The sequence below is a fragment of the Triturus cristatus genome, chromosome 6 (genome assembly GCF_964204655.1).
Source record: "Triturus cristatus chromosome 6, aTriCri1.1, whole genome shotgun sequence".
Classification (NCBI taxonomy): Eukaryota; Metazoa; Chordata; class Amphibia; order Caudata; family Salamandridae; genus Triturus; species Triturus cristatus.
This window is the reverse complement of record NC_140589.1, coordinates 269,803,150-269,821,061: the sequence shown is the minus strand read 5'-3', so window position 1 is coordinate 269,821,061 and position 17,912 is coordinate 269,803,150.

The window sequence follows — 17,912 nt, the reverse complement described above, 5'->3', positions numbered from 1 at the left end:
AGTGCAGGATTTGATGGCGGTAGGGGTAGTGGAGGAAGTTCCCTACAACATCTGTAACAGTCCGATTCTCCCCATACTGAAAAAGGACACGGATGCCAGAGTTTATCGGTTTATAATTGATTTGAGAGAAGTAAACAAGATCGTGATACCTCAGTACCCAGTGGTTTCCGATATCACGACGTTGCTTACTTTGGTCCCGCCTACGGCGACTATGTTCTCAGTGATCGATTTGAAGAATGCCTTCTTTTCCATTCCCATTCACCCTGATAGCCGATATCTTTTTGGGTTTACATTAAATAATAGATCTTATCGTTTTTGTAGGATCCCCCAGGGCTACACAGAAAGCCCTAGCATTTACAGTCAGGCTTTGAAAAGACAATTGGATTCCTTTGTTCTGCTCGAGGGGGTCGCTCTCATTCAATATGTCGATGACATCTTGCTGGCGGCTGACACCCTGGAGTTGTGTGAAAAAAGTACGTTATCCTTACTTTCCTTTTTAGCATCCCACAATCATAAGGTATCTAGGAAGAAGTTGCAATTCTGTAGACCAAAGGTGACTTATTTGGGTCACCTTTTGTCTAAGGAGGGACGTGCACTCACACCGGATCGTATCCAAGTAATTTTGGACACACCGAGACCGTCCACGCAGAAGGACGTGCGTGCATTTTTGGGTCTTGTTTCTTTTTGTAGACAGTGGATATTGGGGTTTTCACATATAGCTAAGCCATTGTTAGCCCTCTTGACAAAGGACACGCCTATCCCAATCCCTTGGTCAGATGAGTGTGATACTGCTTTTCAGCAACTACGACAGGCCCTTTGTTCAGCACCAGTGTTAGGGACTCCTGATTATGCAAAACCCTTTTCGTTGTATGTGCATGAGAAAGATGGATGTGCATTGTCAGTTTTAGTGCAGATGCACGGCGATAAGCAGCGCCCTTGTGCATACTTTTCGGCTGTACTTGATCCTGTCGCCCGAGCATTACCGGGGTGTTTTCGCTCGGTTGCGGCGACAGCTGTGTCAATACGCCAAAGTGAGGGAATTGTGTTATCCCATAAGCTGTTGGTATTAGTCCCCCATGCTGTTGATGCCCTGCTTAATCAAACGAAGACGCAGCATTTGACCAGTGCCCGTTTAACGGGATATGAGTTGACGCTTTTGGGTCCTCATATTACGTTGAAAAGGTGCGTAACGTTAAACCCGGCAACATTGTTGCCATACCCCGAAACCCAGCCTGAGGCGCGGAGAGCACATGATTGTATTCTTGTGACTGAGGAACAAACAAAGGGTCGTATTGATCTCCAGGATACGCCCTTTCCAGATGTAGATGGAGAACTGTGGGTGGACGGATCATGTCTGAAGCTACCAGATGGTACGACTTCAGCAGCGTATGCAATTACCACGTTGCAAACGATAGTGGAGACTGCACGCATACCACAGAAATCAGCTCAAGCAGCGGAACTGATAGCTTTAACACGAGCATGTGAGCTCAGTACAGGATTGTGTGTGAATGTTTATACAGATAGCCACTATGCCTTCGGAGTAGCGCATGACTTCGGCCTACTCTGGAAGGAGAGAGGGTTTTTAACGTCACATGGAGTACAGATAATGCATGGAGAGTTAGTTCACAATCTTTTAACTGCATTGACATACCCAAAGAAAATTGCCATCGTTAAGTGTAGCGCCCATAGGAAAGTAGTTGACAAAGTTGGAGAAGGGAATGCGTTGGCAGATCGAGTAGCACGGGAAACTGCGATGCAGCCCGGTGCTACTGCCATGTATGTAGTAAAGTCGCAGGTGGAAAGATGGCATGATGCGAAGGAGGAAGTGCGGGAAATGCAAAGGGCCGCTTCTGACAAAGAGCGGGAACAATGGGCTAGTGAGGGAGAACTGGATGATGAGGGCTGTTGGAGAAATAAGCAGATGGATAGATGGAAATTACCCACGGCTTTTGTACAGCCTATGGTTCAGATGGCACATGGGCTAGCACATGTTGGAGCTTCCGCAATTGTAAAATTGCTTACCCAAGTCTGGGAGCATCCAGAGATTGCTAGCACGGCAAAGAGGGTGGTGCAGACTTGTATGATCTGCTTGAGGTATAACCCAGGAAAGGGTACTCGAACTCCAGCAGGAGGATTCGTGACACCCACTGCACCCTTCGAGGTTTTGCAGATGGATTACATCCAGCTTGAGCGCTGTAACAATTTGAAGTATGTTCTAGTAGTGGTTTGCGCCTTCAGTAAATGGGTTGAAGCGTACCCTACGAAAGACAATACTGCAATGACTACTGCGAAGCTGCTGTTGAAAGAGTTCTTCCCTCGATATGGCGTCTGTAGACTTCTGTGGAGTGATAATGGGCCTCACTTTGTAGCGGATGTTATAAAGTATGTCTTGAAGGGCCTGGGCATCACCCAGAAGTTTCACGCGGTATTCCACCCTCAGTCTGCGGGACTAGTCGAGAAGTATAATGGTACACTGAAGCTCAAGATCGCTAAAATTCAAGCTTCGACGTCTTTGACTTGGCCAGATGCTCTACCACTGGCGTTATTGTCAATTAGATCGGTACCACACTCTCGAACTGGCCTTACGCCGTATGAGATTGTCTTTGGACGCCCAATGAATATTTGGGGTCCACCAAAACCTAAAGCTGTGTATGATGTACCTTGTGTAATGATGAACGATTATCTGGCACAGTTAACGGATAACTTGGTTTCTATTCATCAACAGGTCCGAGAGGCGCTCCCTGATAGGTCCACCGGTGAAGGACATGGTCTTCGACCTGGTGACCACGTGATGGTGAAAATATTTGACAGAACAAACAGCTTGGAACCGAGATGGGTGGGTCCTGAGCAGGTCCTCCTCGCAACGAGGACGGCTGTGCGAGTCTCCAACAGAAAGAATTGGATCCATTCCCTGCACTGTAGGAAGGTGCCACCCGGATTGGTGGAACCTGCCGTGCTGACCGATCAACGAGAAATCTTGGCTGCAGAGACAGGCCGTGCTGCGGAGCCAAACGCCACTGAGGAGCTCTTTCCGGACCACGCGACTCCTGGAGGAAGGCGATATCATCTTCGACCAAGGAAGTGATTTCTCCAGTACCGGGACATACTGTCAGAACGGCCCTTGGGTTAGTGAAACGGAGAGCCGATGAGGCAAGGGGGGGGGATCAGCCCTGCATTAGTGTAGCGACACCCGTCTTGGCCCGCTGGTGAAGAAATCGACCGCTGCCCAAGGGGAAGAGTTCTGACAGACTTTTAGTTTCAGGAAGATATTGGGTCTTTATTTTTTTTTTGACATGGAGAAAAAGAAAATCCTTTGTGCATTAGGGTTCATGTTGACAGTAGCTATTGTTGGGATAACCACATGGTTTGTGGAGGATGTAACTCCCGCACGGAAAATACTTGTGTTGACAACTCCGGTGCCTGAGGAGCACTACTTTTATACATTACCGTACCAAGAGTTGAAGCATCGACAGTCTTATTTGAATAACACTTTCATCCAGATGCTGCATCATACCCACGTTGCTACGAACGCTACGAACTGTTGGATATGTGGGATGATGCCAGCCCATCAGAAGAAAGGAGGTACGCCATTCATACCACTTCCTTTCTCTCATAATGGCTCTTGTAGAGCATGGTATACTTTGCTTTTTGCCACTCGGAAACCGACAGTGGGACGATTGCTCTTCAGACTCAATAAAGAATGTCACCAAGATAAGAATGGGTATCCGCAAGCGAATGGGACAATTTGGGAGTGGGAAGAGTACCGACCAGACAATGAATCCATTCCCTACATTTTCACGAACACAAGAGACACTGTGGGAAAGGACAAATTTGTGATTCAAGTAGCACAAGCCCAAGCGGACCTGTGTGTCCAGAGTGTGGGTTTTATTCCGGTTGGTGTTAGTGATTGTATTACTGTTCTGAACATTGATGGGTTGAACAATAGTACCTTTTTAGCCTCCCATAATACGTACTTTGTGTGTGGAAATAAAGGTTATTACCGTCTGCCGGCTGGGTGGTCTGGGGTATGCTATGTATCATTTCTATTACCTCCTGTATTCCTAGCACCCGCATCTTATCATAAGGATCTGAAATTATTGAATAATGTGACTGTAAATAGGTATAAACGTACTTTATTAATTGATGATGTAGATCAGACTGACACCAGTCTGCAACAGTATATTGATTTTAACTTAGGATTGTTTTTCTTTGTTGGAGCTGCCCTGAACAGTAGGAAGATCCGAAGATTAACAAGAGTGGTAGAGGCTGTGACAAATCAGACTGCTGCTGCTCTTGTGAATCTTACGGAGGAATTGCAAATTACTAGAATTGTTGCATTGCAGAATCGTATGGTATCAGACGTTATGCTAGCTGACAGAGGAGGAGCATGTAAAATTATCGGAAGTAGCTGTTGTGTGTTCATCCCTGATCATACGCCATCAGTTTATAATGCCATCAACAAGCTACATAAAATTGCAGCTGAAATCCATACAGAAAACGGCACTTGGTCCTTTTCTGGATGGTTTTGGGCATTAATTACTGCCTGGGGATGGAAGGTTTTAACTGGTCTCTGCATTATTGTAGCAGTTCTGTTTTCGTGCTGTATCTGTGTTCAATGTGGTCCCTTGCTCTGCTCCCTATGTGTATCACTCTGTATCCCTGACAAGAAAACTATTGCCGATGTTGCTCACCAGAAACGTCTAGCTAAAGAAGTTGAAGAAATGATGACAATTGACATATATGATGATTATTCTAATAAACCGGATGTCTTCAGTAAATGCTGAAAGGGTCGTCTGTTGTAAATTGAAACAACGATGTGATTAAGCATTTACTAAAGACATTAATCCCCTTCCTCTAGATCATGTTTTCTCTGTTATGTTGACCGAAGTTCGGACTCCATTTTGTATTGTCATGCTTCCACGTGTTCCCCACGAGAAGAGTCCAACCTCTGTGTTAGTTGCTCTTGTAATCTGCCTAGTAACAGTCTATAAATAGCTCTTTTGTCCATCTGGTACATGCCCAGACTTGACCACATCTGTTATCAGTTAGCCTTGCTTGACCATGTTTTCGCGGGCTCAAGGAGTGTGTTAGCTCCTCCCACATATTGACTCAGTATCGAAAATGACCATAAATGGTAATGTTCTTCGGCCTCATGTTGTATCCACCCACTTATGAGCCCCTCTATTGTGTATAAAAGGGGACCATGTACGTAAGTTCTTTGTGCTACTCTATGCAATACTGAAGAGTGTTGTGTGGATTGTAGGACCACCCTTAAGGGTTAATAAATGCTGTCTTTATACTTTGCAGTTTCCGTGCCAACTTCCTTATAGATTCCATTACAGGAGAGCGAACCCTTGTGTCCTGCAGGCCTAGCTGGGGCCTGTACTCATCACTCGCACTACACTTAGGTTAGGTACACTGGGGTAGAACTATTTAGAAGCATCAAAGGAGTATTCACTTTTTAGCCTGTGTTATTTATGTATGTGTATATGAATATATGTGATATCTAAAAGACAATGCTATTGCAGTATTATTTCTTCTTACTGCTTACGCTGTGCGTATTATATTTTACATACTGTCTACTGATTGTAACAGCTCATGTCTCTTACACGAGAAACAAGACTGTTCAATAAATCCTTTTTATTGAAACGCCCGTCTATCTATTTCTGTGTAACTCTGGAGAAACTAAGCATGCGTGATTGACTGAGTGAAACTGTTATCTATTGTTTCCACGATTCTGAGACGCGTTCCGATTCTAAGGGAAACAAAGTTGTCATGTTTATGCGGTTATCAGAAACTAATCCCTTCTTGTTTATTCGAGAAGTTTCGAGTGACCTCCGAGTTAGCTGGCATATACAAGTAATTAAGTTTAATGCACTCGATAGGAGCATACTGACTTTAGTCCTATGCAAAAACTATAGTGTATATTATTCCAATGCGCAGAGCCTATAAGGGAAATAGGAACTACAGTACATGGTGCACAACATTTGGTAAGGCCCTAATTTAATGCTAGATACTGAAGTAACTCAGTCGTGCTTTTCTCAGAGACCCCTACTCAATACCATAAGACGTCTGGAGTGGGTAGAGATAATATCCGCCATAGCTGAGTAGAACGAGAATCCTATGTATTAGCTGTTTAGTTTGTTCAACGTTGAAGGATACAGTGTTCCAAAATATTGTGCACCTTATCTTTGTTTCCTTGAAACTTGTTCTGCATATTTCAAAAAACAATGTCCCAAAACGGAGATGTTGTAGATGCGACTGACCAAGTAGCAACAGGTTTTAATCTTACAGGGTTAAATGAAACCGATGAGGGTGTTATACACATCCCTCCAAATTTAAGGAGAGCCATCACTCTAAAACTTATAAAAAATGGCCTAACACCAAGAGGTGGTAGAGCAGTTTTTGTGATAGAGGCACATGAATCTTTTCAGACAGAGGTATTCTATTCGTGGATTACATTCCCAGAATCAAATCCAGTAACACGTGTTTCACTTCTTCAAAGAAGATGAACCAACTGAGGAATATATTCCCTTCGAGGATATTGAAATTCCACTCACATATCAGGAGCCTCAGCTCTGGTTTAAAGGCACCCTAAAACACTACAATCACGTTACCAGGCTCGGTCCACTAGGTAGACCAGGAGCAATATGGCCGATTTTAGCCAGCTACACACCTCATCCTGACATTGAAACAATGTCAGACGATGAATTACTCACTCAACTCAAAGAGTTAATAAAAATGTATAGACAGTTAGTACAATATGTCATGCAGACGTTAACCCCTTCGCTGCTAGGCCTTTTCCCCCGTGCTAAGCCTTTTTTTGGCTATTTGGGGTAGTGCGCGCTTAGGACACTGTAACTTTTCGACCACATAAGGTATCCACTCCCAATTTGCATCCTTTTCTTCCAACATCATGGGATTCTAAAGGTACCCAGGGTTTGTGGATTCCCCTGGAGGGGTTCCAGAAATTAGCCAAAATAAAGTTAAATTTTGTTTTTTTGGGGAAAAATGTGAAAAAAGGGCTGCAAATGAAAGCGTCTGGGTTTTTCCCTGCAAATGGTATCAAAAAAGGGGTTGTGGTGCTGAAATCACCATCTTCCCAGCTTTCAGGGACAAGCAGACTTTTGTCAGAAAACCTCTTTGTTTTATTCAGTTTCGGCATTTTTCTGGGACATTGCCTATTTTTGCTGTTTTTTGTGCTTTCAACCTCCTTCCAGTTAACGGTAGAAATGGGTATGAAAGCAATAATGGATCCAGGAAAGCTATATATTTTGGAAAAGTAGACAAAACTCAGAATTCAGCAAGGGGTCATTTGTGTAGATCCTTCAAGGTTTCGTTATAGAAACTAACAGTTAAATATAGGAAAAATTGAAAATTAGTTGAGAAAAACAGCCTTTTGTTTCAACGTTTTTACATATAACTTCTTGTAATTATGACACCTCTATGAAAGCAATATTACGTTACATCCGCTGCACCTTCCTGGTTGTGGGGATATATAGGACTTGTTGGTTCACCAAGAACCCAACGAACCCAGAGCCAAAAACTGATCAGTGCCTTGCAATGGTTTATTATTATGTACCGGGTATATAGCAATTAGTCTGGGAAAGTGTGTACATGGAAAAATCGGTATGAAAGACACCTATGTATTTCTGAAATGGGAACAAAATATAGAGTTTAGAAACAGTAGATATTCGCACATTTCCGAAATTGGAAATACTCATACTAGCATGAGAATTATCGATCATTTTTCAAAATTACTTCTTTTTTACACATTGTCTTTCATTTGGAAGGCAGAAATGCATCGAAAGTCAATAGGTAATAACAGTTGCTTTACAAATCTGAATTACCCTAAGTCTCCCGATAAAAATGATACCTCTATTGTGTGGGTAGGCATAGTGCCCATGACAGGAAATGGCTCAAAACCCAACGTGAACAAACCACATTTTCACAATGAAAAATTACCCCTTTTTTACAAAGTGCCTAGCTGTAGTTTTTTAACCCTAGCTCTGCCGGCACCTAGGGAAATCCTGCTAACCTATACATTTTTTAAAACTAGACACGCAGGGGAATCCAGGATGGGGTGACTTGACTGCCTCTCACCAGGTTCTGTTACCCAGAATCCCTTGCAAACCTAACATTTTGTCAATAAACACATTTTCCTCAAATTTCTGTGGTGGAAAGTTCTGGAATTTGCGTGGATCCACAAATTTCCACCCACCCCGCGTTCCCAAAAGTCTTTCAAGAAAAAATGCTACCTCACTTGCGTGGGTAGGCCTAGTGCCCGCGACAGGAAACGGCACAAAAAGCAACGTGGACACACCCCAATTCCACAATGAAAAATAACCCTTTTTTGGCAAAGTGCCTAGCTGTAGTTTTGTAGCCCTAGCTCTGTCGGCACCTAGGGAAACCTAGCAAACCTATACATTTTTGAAAACTAAACACCCAGGGGAATCCAGGATGGGGATACTTGACTGCCTCCCACCAGGTTCTGTTACCCAGAATCCCTTGCAAACCTAAAAAATTGTCCAAAAAACAACATTTCCCGCACATTTCTGTGGTGGAAAGTTCTAGAATCTGCATTGACCCACAAATTTCCACCCACCCCGCGTTCCCCGAAGTCATCCAAGAAAAATGGTACCTAACTTGTGTGGGTAGGCTTACTGCCCGCGGCAGGAAACGGCGCAAAACACAACGTGGACACACCCCAATTTCACAGTGAAAAATGACCCTTTTTTGGCAAAGTGCCTAGCTGTAGTTTTTGAACCCTAGCTCTGCCGGCACCTAGTGAAACCTAGCAAACCTATACATTTTTTAAAACTAGACACTCAGGGGAGTCTAGGATGGGGTGACTTGACTGCCTCCCACCAGGTTCTGGTACCCAGAATCCCTTGCAAATCTAAAAAATTGTAAAAAAAAACACATTTTCCCCACATTTCTGTGATGGAAAGTTCTGGAATCTGCTTGGATCCACAAATTTCCACCCACCCCGTGTTCTCCAAAGTCTTTGGAGAAAAATGGTACCTAACTTGTGTGGGTCGGCCGAGTGCCCGCGACAGCAAACGGCGAAAAACGCAACGTGGACACACCTCAATTTCGCAATGAAAAATGACCCTTTATTGTCAAAGTGCCTAGCTGTAGCTTTTGAACCATAGCTCTGCCGGGACTTAGGGAAATGTTAAAACAAGGTATGATGCGCAGGCAATGTCTTGTAAGTAAAGGTAGTAGATTTATTCTTTGAGTTACATCACCGGTTCGAGGTTACAGGAAGATGTTCCATAAAAGTGCCCCACCAGGAGCAGCCTCCTCGCTGCTCAGCCCTTCCACACCAACTGATTCTCCCTTCAATCCAAACCCACTGAACATTCTATATTACCTCATCATAGGCTGAGCAGCAATGCAGAGAACCACTGTAGGGAGAGTGCATTGGGTAATTAGTACATTACAAAATATCTCCCCCCTTATAATGATCGAAAACATTCAAAAGGACTGAAGGTGATAAGATACACATGTCAGCAAAGGAGGATGCATTAACAACAAAATATTATAACACATCCTTCCCCCTGATAATGATCATAGACAACAAGGAATGCAAGATAAAGAGATACATTCTTAAAAAACAGTTAATGGATGGTTAGTATGAAAACACACACCACAAACTACGGATACAAAAACACTACACCACACAGAGTACCCATTGTGCCACAAACTAAGGCACAAGACTGCAGCAGAACAGGGATCTACAGCCCTCAACTGCACATACTAATGGCAGGATAGGTCTACCCCAAAGAAGAGGAATAAGACACCACCCATACTGTTAGAAATGGGATTTCTGGTTGGCTGAGGCTTGCGCCAAAGCCAGGCAGAAACCACCACTCTAGTCAGGGCTGGGGAGTTACACGCCAAAGATAACCCCTGCTCACCCCCTTGGTAGCTTGGCACGAACAGTCAGGCTTATCTCTGAGGCAATGTGTAAAGCGTTTGCGCGCGCACCCAGCAACAACACCCAAGGCCCACCACAAAGGAAACTCCACACAAGGTATTATATAAAAATAGCCTTTGTATTATACCAAACACATTAGATAAAAACACACACTTTACAATGTGCCAACAGGCACGGGCAGAATTTACAAGGGATTATATATACAGGGGACAGGGCCACATGGACCACTGTCAGGAATTAGCACTTAGAACATAGCACAAATCACCAATAGTAAACGTAGAACATAACACAAAGTAACTGTAGAGCACAACCAGTCTCTACTGGCGCAATAATGACCTCAGCGTCATCACACTAGCATCAGGTGTAAAACCTATCCTGCATCTATCACAGGGACATAAATCACATTATGCAATTCTCATTGGTCTAACGCATTAGACCTAACCACCTAAGTATAACTATACTAGGGGCGCACATCGCACAGGGAAGTACATTCTCCCTACCATCAACCTAAACAGGTAAAACAACCTCCTAGGCAGAACTAACCACATTTAGAGGTATAAGACACAGGGTGCGCAAAACATGCTATATATAGTACATTTCCTAGCACCAAAAGCATGAAGACAGGGTGCGCAAAACATACTACACCGTACATTTCCTAGCACCAAAATCACATCAGCATGAGTCGCAATAATAACTCAATCACATTAGGGCCCAGGTCGCACCAGAACCTAAACGTAGCAGCTGCCCACTACTTGCTGGGCAGCTGGGGACAAAGCAGGGCCTAAACGCTGCAGCTGGCACTAAGTGCTGCGCAGCTGGGGAAGGCACATAGTAGGCAGGGGCTCTCACTAGCCCCTGAGACAATATCCAACGTTGGAGCCCTCTAGGCTCGACACACACCATGTCCCCAAGTTGGAGCCTCTCCTGGCTCTAGAACCACATGTCCCCCTGGAGCACACTGGCTCCTGAAATCATTGTGCGCTAATATAGCAAGGTAACTTGCCCCAAAGTACTGTGGAGCGCACTGGGGGTTTAGATCAATATGGAGCCCCCGTTGGATCGCCCTGGCGCTCAAAACAAACAAACATGTGCCCTTCGTGGGAGCCACGCAGGCTCAGAAAGGCATTACGCCCCCGTAGCGTTGGAGCCTCTAGGCTCTAAAGACAAATGCTGCCCAAGTCGTTGGAGCCTCACGGGGCTCGTGAAACAAATATTGCCACGTGGGAGCGGCCCCCCCACAAATGGGGCTGCTTCGACCGGGTGCCTCTGCCGGGCACCATTGACTGTGAGCCCCACTCACCTGGGCTCTCCAGCTGCAGGGCTCGTCTCTGCGCTCATTCCACGGTGGGGCAGGCACTGGCAATGTGCCTCGAGCCCCCTCCGCCTCTCGTATCCACTTGCTGGCACCCGCGGGGCTCTCCCTCAGCCATGGGAGCCCCCGCACAGGCAGGTGCCAGCATTTTCCCTCTGGACGGCTTCTCCGGCGGCGGCGGGACTTCATTCGCAAAACCGGAAGTCCCGCCCGCCGTCAGGCTCCTCCTTGCCTGACTTCCGCCCTGTCCGCGTCCTGGGCCGCCGTGGTGATTTTCACCGCGGCATGTGAGGGGTAGGCTCCCTCGGTTAGTTAAATCGATAGCGGGGTGGGCACCCGCGATTAGAATACCATAAGCGGGGTGGGCACCCGCATTAGTTATAATACGGAAACGAAGACGCAGGGTGGGCACCTGCATAAAATTAACGCAAAGGCAGCGGGGTGGGCACCCGCGAGACCAGCATTACGGGGGAATCCCTACGTCGGGATTCCCACGGCGGAGATCGCAGCCCAGCGCTGCCAAGGCCCACATGTTCCTCTTTCCTGGGGGAAAAGATAGCGCTTTCCAGGCGCTAGGTCAATAAAGTCCTGGAGGCATAAAGAAATGGAGCAAAAAGCTCCCAGCAAAGAGGTCTTCAGAAAGGAAGGGGCAATAGCAAGAATGGTCCAAGAAGTCCTCCAGCGCCCAGGGCATCCAGGGGCTGGGCAGGGCCCAGGGAGGCAAGCCTTCCCCTGGGCCCCAGCAGCAGCACGCCCCTGGTAGATTCGAGTTAGAACAAGAACATTTTGTAAGGGGACACAGCCCCTTTTTATACACAGGTTCCTTTGTCTGGGTTCAGGGTGAGGGGGAGAACCAGTCGCAGCTGGTTGGGGAGCACCCTTGATGTGCTCAGCCCCTCACTCTATTCACTGGCAGGGCTAGGGTCGTCAGTCGCACCACAGGGGGCGGAGACAGCATTGTGTGGGGAAAGCCCTGCCCTATTCAGGTCCAAGGTGCACTCTCCCCCAGCCATCAGCATGCTAATCTCACACTCACCACTGGGGCAGACCCAACCAGACTCCTGGAGCCAGGCTCACCAGCCAGCTCCAGCCAATCACACGCCAGACACACTTTACACTAATATGCCAACTCCTATAAGTGGCACTTCTGCACATGACATAATCACGCATCATACATCATTGCGAAGCATTCGATCACACGAGTCCGCACATACCAAACTCGGGCCTGCACACCCCACGCATCAGGAACTACTAGGGACACATACATTCCCCATGCATTCCTATGGGAGGGCAGGCCTATCTCACCACACGCACTCAGAATGCGCACGCACTTTACCCTGGGACACAGGGAAAGTGCGCAGAAACCAAAAACCACTACCACCATGTCATCAATAAAAGCAAAAAGTTTCAGGGGTGAACTTGCCAGAAGGGCCAAGTCCAACACAACCCCCTTCCAGCCAAAACGCAGGGCAGACCAATCACCACCGTGATGGACTTCCCTGCTTGGGGCGATAGAACACGGACGCAGGCCCGCACTGCAGGGACACTCTCTGGTTCTACGCCATTCTCAATCAACATGGTTCCATCTGAAAAAAAAAACAACCGAAAAGAACTCAGGCCCAACTAGGCTACCCCACTGGTACTACCTAGTTGTCCACGGCCAGGACCAGGCCCTAGGCCACCCAGATACCACTGGTCCTTGCCAAACCCAGAGTGGGGGGTAGTAACCCCTGGCGTACAAACCATTCTCCACTCTCCCTCTCAGTGTAGTTCCCAACTACCACTGATCCTTCAACCTAGGGTCCGCACCCTCAGGCTGACCAGAGGTCACGGGCAAGAATGCCCCACCCTACCTCTACTTCTGGGGTTCTGCACCCTCCCAGGGAAGCACCCACCAGAACACAACTCTCCCACCAGTTCAGGACCTCTCTCCACCAACTGGTCTACCACCTGGGATCCAAGTTCGCCGGCTGCACCGGGGTCAGAGGCGAGGCCGCCCTCCCTCTGCACCCCCTTCCAGAGTTCCGCACCCTCCCAACTGGAGTGGTACCCCTAGAAGGCAAACCGGCCAGGACACTGACTACAGTCGTCCTTACGTCCAGATCCGGAAACACCGGCTACTGGCTCTCCAACCGAGGGACGTACCCTTTGGTCAGATGCCTGGCGGACCAGGACTTCCTAAGGGTGACACATACCTAGCGTGTCGTGTGACAGTCTTCCTGGCGCAGAGCTCACGACCTCCTGTCCCTCTGACAGTGCGTGAAGATGCCCCAGCAACCTGGCGCAGAGCTCATGACCTCCTGTCCCTCTGACAGTGCGTGAAGATGCCCCAGCAACCTGGCGCAGAGCTCACGACCTCCTGTCCCTCCGACAGTGCGTGAAGATGCCCCAGGACAGAAGTGGCGTCACCATGGTCACTCATTGGTGGCTCAGCCCATCTGGCCGGCCCCCTGACCCACTGGTTCCCACTGGGGACCTCTCCCCCTCTCACCCCTCACAACTGTACCCCACCTGCTTTCAGGGGGTATCACCTCACAATTGCCCGGAGAACCAGGACTTCCTGGGAGTACATATACCCTCCCGAGGGTGACACATACCTAGCGTGTCGTGTGACAGTCTGCCTGGCGCAGAGCTCATGACCTCCTGTCCCTCTGACAGTGCGTGAAGATGCCCCAGGACAGAAGTGGGGACACCACGGTCACTCTGTGGCGACTCAGCCCTCCTGGCTGGTCCCTGACCTACTGGTTCCCACTGGGGAATCCCTCCCCCTCTCACCCCTCACTCTGGACTTCCGCACCCTCCCAACTGGAGCGGTACCGCCAGACACCAGGACTACTGGAGCTCTGATTACAGACGCTCCACGTCCTCTAGACACTGGGAGATCCTCCTCAAATGACCTATTGGTACAGCCTAGGCCCCCGACCTGATGTTCCCTAAAGAAACCATCCAGGCCCTGACACTGTGTTTCGGGCACCTGGAGACACGCAGTCCCACCCACTCCTTCTCCGCAGAGACAGGCCGTGAGCCCCTACACCGAGACCTAGCTGGGCTACTCTGAACCTCTTCCACCACGCTGGGCTGGAAGACACCTCAGCCACTACTTTTGGAATCACTCCCCAATGCAAGTTCCCTATCCCAGAGAACTCACACCCAATCAACCAGCAAGCTCCTTATTTCAGAGAACTCACACCAAAGTATTCAGCAAGCTCCTTATTTCAGAGAACTCACACCCTTCATCCACACACACACCCCCCAGACTAGTAAGACAGTTTCTACCGCCCCTGATTTCTCAACCTGACCACCACGTGACACAGGTACTATTACTCCGGGAACTGGGAATGGGACATTCACATTCATCCAGCGCATTACACATTCATCCCCAAACCCCTCCCAAGACTGGTAAGACAGTTTCTACCGCCCCTGATTTCTCAACCTGACCACCACGTGACACAGGTACCATTACCCCTGGAACTGGAAATGGGAATACATGCACTGGACACACATCTGCTGCCACCACTGGATCCCACCCTCACTGGTGAATCCAGAAACACACTGCACTTAGGGGGATGATCTACCCTCCCGAGCTAGGGACACCTAACTCCCAGTGCACAAGAAACACATTTCCACAGAAATGACATTTAAAAACAAACTTAGAACAATAATCCCTATACCATGTGATTATCTAAATGCAGAGTTTTGTAGTGCAGCCAGTTGCTGCTGCGGTACAGCGCAAACGCAAGTCCAAATCCCACCGCTGATCACCAATGTTAGAAATGGGATTTCTGGTTGGCTGAGGCTTGCGCCAAAGCCAGGCAGAAACCACCACTCTAGTCAGGGCTGGGGAGTTACACGCCAAAGATAACCCCTGCTCACCCCCTTGGTAGCTTGGCACGAGCAGTCAGGCTTATCTCTGAGGCAATGTGTAAAGCGTTTGCGCGCGCACCCAGCAACAACACCCAAGGCCCACCACAAAGGAAACTCCACACAAGGTATTATATAAAAATAGCCTTTGTATTATACCAAACACATTAGATAAAAACACACACTTTACAATGGGCCAACAGGCACGGGCAGAATTTACAAGGGATTATATATACAGGGGACAGGGCCACATGGACCACTGTCAGGAATTAGCACTTAGAACATAGCACAAATCACCAATAGTAAATGTAGAACATAACACAAAGTAACTGTAGAGCACAACCAGTCTCTACTGGCGCAAAAATGTCCTCAGCGTCATCACACTAGCATCAGGTGTAAAACCTATCCTGCATCTATCACAGGGACATAAATCACATTATGCAATTCTCATTGGTCTAACGCATTAGACCTAACCACCTAAGTATAACTATACTAGGGGCGCACATCGCACAGGGAAGTACATTCTCCCTACCATCAACCTAAACAGGTAAAACAACCTCCTAGGCAGAACTAACCACATTTAGAGGTATAAGACACAGGGTGCGCAAAACATGCTTTATATAGTACATTTCCTAGCACCAAAAGCATGAAGACAGGGTGCGCAAAACATACTACACCGTACATTTCCTAGCACCAAAATCACATCAGCATGAGTCGCAATAATACCTCAATCACATTAGGGCCCAGGTCGCACCAGAACCTAAACGTAGCAGCTGCCCACTACTTGCTGGGCAGCTGGGGACAAAGCAGGGCCTAAACGCTGCAGCTGGCACTAAGTGCTGCGCAGCTGGGGAAGGCACATAGTAGGCAGGGACTCTCACTAGCCCCTGAGACAATATCCAACGTTGGAGCCCTCTAGGCTCGACACACACCATGTCCCCAAGTTGGAGCCTCTCCTGGCTCTAGAACCACATGTCCCCCTGGAGCACACTGGCTCCTGAAATAATTGTGCACCAATATAGCAAGGGAACTTGCCCCAAAGTACTGTGGAGCGCACTGGGGGTTTAGATCAATATGGAGCCCCCATTGGAGCGCCCTGGCGCTCAAAACAAACAAACATGTGCCCTTCGTGGGAGCCACGCAGGCTCAGAAAGGCATTACGCCCCCGTAGCGTTGGAGCCTCTAGGCTCTAAAGACAAATGCTGCCCAAGTCATTGGAGCCTCACGGGGCTCGTGAAACAAATATTGCCACGTGGGAGCGGCCCCCCCACAAACGGGGCCGCTTCGACCGGGTGCCTCTGCCGGGCACCATTGACTGTGAGCCCCTCTCACCTGGGCTCTCCAGCGGCAGGGCTCGTCTCTGCGCTCATTCCGCGGCGGGGGCAGGCACCGGCAATGTGCCTCGAGCCCCCTCCGCCTCTCGTATCCACTTGCTGGCACCCGCGGGGCTCTCCCTCAGCCATGGGAGCCCCGCACAGGCAGGTGCCAGCCTTTTCCCTCTGGACGGCTTCTCCGGCGGCGGCGGCGGGACTTCCTTCGCAAAACCGGAAGTCCCGCCCGCCGTCAGGCTCCTCCTGTCCGCGTCCTGGGCCGCCGTGGTGATTTTCACCGCGGCATGTGAGGGGTAGGCTCCCTCGGTTAGTTAAATCGATAGCGGGGTGGGCACCCGCGATTAGAATACCATAAGCGGGGTGGGCACCCGCATTAGTTATAATACGGAAACGAAGACGCAGGGTGGGCACCTGCATAAAATTAACGCAAAGGCAGCGGGGTGGGCACCCGCGAGACCAGCATTACGGGGGAATCCCTACGTTGGGATTCTCGCGGCGGAGATCGCAGCCCAGCGCTGCCAAGGCCCACATGTTCCTCATTACTGGGGGAAAAGATAGCGCTTTCCAGGCGCTAGGTCAATAAAGTCCTGGAGGCATAAAGAAATGGAGCAAAAAGCTCCCAGCAAAGAGGTCTTCAGAAAGGAAGGGGCAATAGCAAGAATGGTCCAAGAAGTCCTCCAGCGCCCAGGGCATCCAGGGGCTGGGCCGGGCCCAGGAAGGCAAGCCTTCCCCTGGGCCCCAGCAGCAGCACGCCCCTGGTAGATTCGAGTTAGAACAAGAACATTTTGTAAGGGGACACAGCCCCTTTTTATACACAGGTTCCTTTGTCTGGGTTCAGGGTGAGGGGGAGAACCAGTCGCAGCTGGTTGGGGAGCACCCTTGATGTGCTCAGCCCCTCACTCTATTCACTGGCAGGGCTAGGGTCGTCAGTCGCACCACAGGGGGCGGAGCCAGCATTGTGTGGGGAAAGCCCTGCCCTATTCAGGTCCAAGGTGCACTCTCCCCCAGCCATCAGCATGCTAATCTCACACTCACCACTGGGGCAGACCCAACCAGACTCCTGGAGCCAGGCTCACCAGCCAGCTCCAGCCAATCACACGCCAGACACACTTTACACTAATATGCCAGCTCCTAGAAGTGGCACTTCCGCACATGACATAATCACGCATCATACATCATTGCGAAGCATTCGATCACACGAGTCCGCACATACCAAACTCGGGCCTGCACACCCCACGCATCAGGAACTACTAGGGACACATACATTCCCCATGCATTCCTATGGGAGGGCAGGCCTATCTCACCACACGCACTCAGAATGCGCACGCACTTTACCCTGGGACACAGGGAAAGTGCGCAGAAACCAAAAACCACTACCACCATGTCATCAATAAAAGCAAAAAGTTTCAGGGGTGAACTTGCCAGAAGGGCCAAGTCCAACACATACCAAGACAGGGTAACTATA